This window comes from Galeopterus variegatus, unplaced genomic scaffold (genome assembly GCF_000696425.1).
Source record: "Galeopterus variegatus unplaced genomic scaffold, G_variegatus-3.0.2 Scaffold18440, whole genome shotgun sequence".
In the NCBI taxonomy this organism is placed as follows: domain Eukaryota; kingdom Metazoa; phylum Chordata; class Mammalia; order Dermoptera; family Cynocephalidae; genus Galeopterus; species Galeopterus variegatus.
In genome coordinates, this window is record NW_007744551.1 from 5,414 (window position 1) to 12,214 (window position 6,801).

The 6,801-nt window shown below is 38.5% G+C and overlaps 1 long non-coding RNA gene across 1 annotated transcript; it reads right to left on the reverse strand.

Moving 5' to 3' along the window:
• Positions 1 to 1,521: 1,521 nt before the first annotated feature.
• LOC103582906 lies at positions 1,522 to 6,417 on the reverse strand. The gene is made up of 3 exons (XR_549807.1): positions 6,319 to 6,417; positions 3,638 to 3,827; positions 1,522 to 1,561 (listed from the first exon to the last, which is right to left on the reverse strand). It is a non-coding gene; the product is annotated as an uncharacterized LOC103582906 (long non-coding RNA).
• Between the last annotated feature and the right edge of the window lie 384 nt (positions 6,418 to 6,801).

The following is a 6,801-nucleotide window of genomic DNA, read 5'->3' on the forward strand; positions in this document are numbered from 1 at the left end:
CAAGTGCATGCGTGTGAAGACCACTAGGGTCAAGGGCACTTAATTTTCTTCTCAGTGGTATCAAATTCTAAATAATGGAAGTTTTCATCTAATTTTTTTGAATGGCCAGGTATATGCATGAGACAGACCCACCTTCATCCTCATCCTCATCCTCATCTTCTTCATCTTCATCAACTTCTCCATCGTGTCCAAATTCTTCTTCCTAAAGAATTTCAACAGCATAATGTTATTAGATTAACACTGCCAAATTGAGAAATACAATAAAAGCCAAAAAACTTTACAAATAAATGTAATGATATATCAAGGAGAAAACATTACTTTTTTCTACTTTTATGTACTGTTTTTGAGTTCTGATTTTCCTCAACAAGCTTAAATTTTAAAATTTTCTTAAAAAACAAAACAAAAAACTTTTCAGAAGTAAACAGGTTATCTGCCAGATATGTTTATAATTAGTATACAACTCATAATGAATATTCAAGAAATGATTTTAAAATCTTAAATTTCAAAGCAGGTTTGGACAAAGATTTTTTCCTATATTCCCATTCTTGTAAAGCTTATTTCAGGACCTTAATGTCATCTTTCACATATGATACCATACAAATATTCAACCTTACTTTTATACAACAAGACAGAATGTTTTTTTTTTCCTTTTTGTCTTTTTTACTGACCGGTAACGGGATCGCAACCCTCGGTGTTGCGCCTGCACCACGCTCAGCCAGTGAGCGCGAACCGGTCTCCACATGGGATCCGAACCCTCGGTGGGAGCGCCTCCGCTCCCAAGCGGCGCACTCTCCAGTGCGCCACCGGGTCGGCCCGACAAAATGCTTTTTGATGACAGCTAACTTTTTCTGCCTATTTCCCAAATCTCCTGGAGGGTCAAAGTCAAGTTCCCCTCTTTTCTCCTGTTCTCCTATAGCATTCACTTTCTCAGAGATATTGTATTATTGGGTTTTCCATAAACTAGATTACCTACTATTTCATGGCAGGACAACATTCTTATTTAACTTTACACACTCAGCTCTTTACCATAGCAGGTATACAATATATTTACTGTATTAAACTGAATACGTAAGAATAAGTTCAGACTTGATAAACATATACTTCCCTTCAATAGAATGAAGGAACAGACATGCCATAAATTCTCAACATTTCCAGTTTTCTCACCCTACTCAATACTAAATGTGTTCCTTCCTTCTAAAGTTAAAAGGCCAAAACTTACCCTGCAGAGCCAAGCACTGTATCCAGATGGCATTCAGTAGGCATTCCATTTAGTATTTATAAAAAGGGGGACGAAAGCTAAATCAATCAGATTCACAATATGAGTCTATTACAAGTATACTGATTTCTTCAGAAGGCCCTTTTCTTTCTAGAACTTTTAAAAACCACACTTTTGTTGTGACTAGATATAGAACACAGGGCAGAAAAGTTGCACTGACCTCTCCACTGACTTCATCTTCATCTTCTTCCCCTTCTACATCTTCGTCTTCATCTTCATCCTCTTCTTCATCAAACTCTTCTTCTTCACCATCCTCATCCTCCTCGTCTTCCTCATCTTCTCCTTCTGAAAATAGTACAAAAAGGAATTAATTAAATACCCCTGATGCTCCATGGGGCACATCTGCTAAGGTAGTGGGGAGCTATAGGCTGATCCAGAGGACAAAAGCTGGGCTGCACCAACACCAGGGGAGACCGTGAACCGCAGTGATCCTCTTTCTACCAAGTACTGCACAGCCCAGTCCCTCTGTCCAAGAGAGTCCCATAAAATCAAGAGGCTAGAGGTCTGGTGGACCAGATACACACTACAATTCTTACCAGTGAAATGTTACAATATCTGAGATTTGCTTCAAAATAATACAGAAAGGGGGAAGTAGACAGGAGTTTGTCCATATAAAACAAGATCAGCAATGACCAATAATTGCTGAAGATGAGAGATGAGAAGAATACGGGGGCTCATTTCACTATTTCTACCTTTGTCAATGACTAAAATTTCCCACAGTAAAAAGTTTAAAAAAAAAAAAAAAAAAAAAAAAAAAAAATCATGCTCCTTCTCTTGGGTAACATACCACCAGAACCAGTTGCTCAAATCAGGAACCTGAGAGACACCCATGATAACGCTGTGACTCGGGGGATAGGAGGCTGAGAGGTAGCTCGGTCTCCACACCACTAGGTGCTGACCTCTAGTATAGCAGTTCTTCCTTCTCCTAGGTCCCAAAGCTCACTATGCTCTCTCCTGCCTCCTGGCCTCCACATGCTCTTCCCTTCCTCTCTGCTTGGCTAATTCAGACTCAACCTTTGCATCTTAGTTAACATCACTTCCTGAGGCAGTCTTGCAAGACCTCCTAATCCCAGGTTACAGGCTCTCACATGAGCGCCTGGTGTCTCTCCATTATAGCACAATTTGCTCACTTGTAATTATGATTTTTCTTTAAAAATGTTTCTTCTCTTAGTAGATAATAAGCTCCAAGGACAAGAAACGTGTCATTTTTGTTACTGTTTAAAGAAAAAAGATGCTTAAAATGTAACAATACTATGAACTCCAGCCACATCAGGAATTCTGAGACCAAGTTTTCTTTGTGGTGACTGATACGAAAACTAATTGCTCTGCTTCCTCTAAGCCACTTGGAGGTGAGAAACCTTTTATCCTAAGAAGAGTGACTCAGAGTAAAATGAGTCCATGTGCAAGAAAAACACAAGTTAATCAGGAGGGATATTTTGGGTAAAAAAATATATAAAAAGATTCTTAAAGATAACTGGTATAAGGGGCTGGCTGGTTAGTTCAGTTGGTTAGAGTGTGGTGTTATAACACCAAGGTCAAGGGTTCGGATCCCCAAAACAGCCAGCAGCCAAAAATAAAAAAGGGTAACTGGTATGTAAAAACCCTTGATCAATTGCTAGAAATACTGAGAACAATATTTTAACTTCACAGTATGACCAGAGATTATTTCCCTTATTAATGAAAACTGGAATCTAACATATATACTGTGAAATCATTACCTTCTTAAACTCCAGTCATGTACCAAAGGCAGGAGAGCTATTTTATTTATATCTGGCTATAATAAATATATACCAAGTACCTACTAAGTGCCAAGCCCTATGTATAGAGATAAAAGACAGTGTCTACCCAACAAGATAATTGTAGCACTGTAGGAAGAGTTAAGAATAGCACAGTGGCAAGTCTGTAAGAGCAAGTAAGCAGGTAGTCTAGCATGCACAGGAACCTAAGCTAGCTGTGTACATCAGGAAATGCTTCCTGGAGGTGCCAACAAAGCTCAGTTTGTAAGGAAAAGTAGGCAGTAACTATGAAAGGGGAAAGGTAGGAGAAAGGCATGGAGACATAAGACCATGTTTTTTTGAGTACCCTATGAGTTCTTCAATGGGCTGAACAGAAGCCGTCTTATAATCTCTAGGCTAAAATTCGAACGATCATTTGCTAACAAACCATTTTCACTGTATTTTGAATCATTTTAAGGCTTCAATGTCCCAAGAGTTTATTAAAATTAAACAGAGGTCCTAGTTCCAAATTTAATGAAATGCCTACATGCATAGACAATTTTCTCAATAGCAAGAACATTCAGCAACTTTTATCAGGACCATTGAAAGTAAGAAATCAAGTTCACTGGATGTTGAGTCCACTCACCTTCATCCTCCTCCTCTTCATCCACACCATCTACCTCAGCATCTGAGTCAGGGGCTTCACGGTCCTCTCGGTCATAGCCATCCAGGTAAGTGAGCTGGGGCAGAAGCCTGAAGACACTCTCTCGGTAGTCATTCAGGTTAGTAACCTCACAGTTAAATAGATCCAGGCTTTTCAGACAGTCCAACTTTTTCTGAAAAGGATCAAAACAAAACTCCTAAACCAAAGGAACATAAGCAACAAAATCCATCTCCAGAAGAGGTAAAATTCTAGGCTCTGTATTCACTTAGCTGTTACCTACTCAGCCTTCTACATAGGAAAACACATCAAGTCCTTTGCAATCTTTATGTTAGGCTACTAGACTTTAACTAGTCCCTCTCTCCTTATATCTACTCTCCCAGACAACTATGTCCTTTTCAGGCACAGATACTTTAATAACTTTAGTTCGAAGCTAAGTTTTAACATCTGAGTAATAAAATGGCCAATAGGAACTTGCTGGGTTTCAAGCAGTCTTTAATGCTCTGAGGTGCTAGTATATGGGAAAATTCAGAGATTTATAATAGTCCTCAGTCTCAAATAGCTTAGAATTCCACTTGGGGACACAGATGTGAAACACTAGAAGATGGAATATAATAAAATATAAAGTGTGGCAATGCAGATATTTTCAGGGAAAATAGGAATCAATATAGTCTGGGGAAAGAAGGGGACTCAGTTGAAATTTAGGAAATACAATCTTTTCTTAATTTTTGGGAAAAAGATTGACTTGATTGTCAGACTTTTCTGATGTAAAATTCTTCTGGTTTTACCATACCTTCCTAATTTTTTAGAACCATCAGCTTCATCTATATTAAACAGTTAAGATCTAAAAACTTGGCCCAAGGAAATTTTTCTGAGTAGCCAAAATAGACAGGAAAATGTCCATACTCAGATCTTCATTTGTTGTTATATCAGTGTACTAGTATTTCTATCCCAGGTCTTTCAAATTTTTATTAAGGGTGAATTAAGAGATTGAGAGGGCAGAGGTACTATTACATGCAAGTCAGGAGACAGCAACAGGAAGTGGCAGCAAACCCTTATAGGTAGGAGGAGTAGCCTATGAAAGTAAACACAAAATGTGAAGGACTATATAGCCTGGAGCCTTTTAGAATAGGGTCAATAAGCCCTGCAGTGCATATGACTATACAGCTTTATAAATGTAACTTTTAACGGTTCTGAATCAAGAGAAAAGGCTTGGTATTTGCTAAGAAAACAAGCACTAAAAAAACTGCAAACAAACATTAAGAAGATCTCTGCATAAAATAAGTTCTAAAAATTAAATGTTGGTGCTTAAAAGACTTTGATGCTTTAGTGGGAAAGCTATTACAACATTGACAAGGACCTGGGAAGAAATGCAGACAAAACAAAACCTTGCTTTCAGGACTTGCTGTATCTACGCAATTCTGGGGAGATACAAAATGACTGGAAATCTTGAGTTCTAGAGCAAGGATTGGCAAACCATGGTCCACTGGCCAATTCTGGGCCACTGCCTGTTTTTGTAAAACAAGATTTACTGGAATACAGCCACACTCATTTGTTTATGTATTATGTATGGCTCCTTTAGTGCAACCATAGTGAAGTTGAATAGTTGTGACAGAGACAATATTGTCTACAAAGCCTGATATATCTACTATCTGATGCTGAGCCCTGCACTTAAAGAATCTTCATCTTCCTGATCCAGGAAGAGGTTCCTACACATGTTTTAATTCTCACTGAGTAGCCCTTGAGAACACACAGAAAAGCAGGAAACACAGAGCAGTTACAGTAACAGGCAAATGTACTCCTCAAAACACAAATGTATAATGATCCAAGAGTCTGTGGATCAAATAACAAGCTTATGCATGTCAGTTCCCTGACATTTTAAGAAAGCTGTCCTCAGGCTCTCTAGTTATAGGGAGAACTGCTTTTGTATCATGTAACTTTCAGATTAGGTTCCCTATTGGGCAGGCCCTTACCTCCAGAAGCCCAGCTTAGACTTCCTGCCAAAGAGGGAAAAACGCTACAATACCACCCCAGACAACTAGCTAGCATACTGGCTTTCTTCACAAAGGCTGACTCTACACCAGCTAAGATAAAGCCATAAGAAAACTTAGGCAGCTTCCCAAAGAAGTTCAGTCTAAAAATTCTTCACTGAAAGGAATAAGCCATTTGTATCTCAAAATTATTTCCTAGGAATGGGTGCATAACAATGCATACAACCTCTGATATTTATCTAATGCTTTATAATGCCCAAAGCCCTTTCTCTAGTTTTATTGATTATTCCAGTACCTCTAGGGCCTCCAAGGCTCTCCTGTTTCTTAAACTATATGAATCTGTGAGATTTCTGGCTACTTCCTGACAAAAGCACCCATCATCACATAATTCGTACATACCAAACAGTATGCTAGAAAATGAAAGGAAAGCAAGTAAACAACAGCAACAAAAAAATCCCAAATTATTGCAGTATTCTAGAATTGTTTAAAGTAGTAAAATTGTGCTTTAAGGTCCAAAGGGCCTTTAAAATACACTATACACAGATTATTCAGGATTTCAATGTAATGTGTAAATACTGCTAAAAAAATTACAACTCTACCATACTAGAAATTTGACCTAAGCTAGTAGGCTAGCCATAATACACATTAAACATTATTAACAATAATTTTGCTTGCCTTCTTAGAATTTAGAAGGGCTTTGGGGGATGGTTTGGATGGCCCAGGTCTCTTAAAAAAGGTGTCCAAGGAAGTTTGAATTGATGCCTTCTTTGTCTCTCGATTAATGTCCCTGTAGTAAGCAGAGGCATTCACAATCATTGCATTGACTTTAAGAACTGGGCTCAAAGTAGACGGTGTTCAAAATGTATGTGGTTAATGAGGATGAGGATGGTGTTTTTCCCCACTGAAGAATACTTTCAGAAGACAAAATGTACCCAACATTTCCCCCCTTCATCTTCTCCTCTAGATTTACTTCATTACAAGTTAATATCCCCAGGAATCTGAACAGCAAGTATAGCAGAATGGCAGGAACTCAGGCTTTTCCAAATAGCCCTGGTGTGCAGCACTGTGGCTTTGCCACAGAGTGTGTGTGACTCTGGACAAGGGATTCAGCCTCACCCAAGCCTTAGCTTCCTCAGTGTTAAAAAAAAAAAAAAAAAA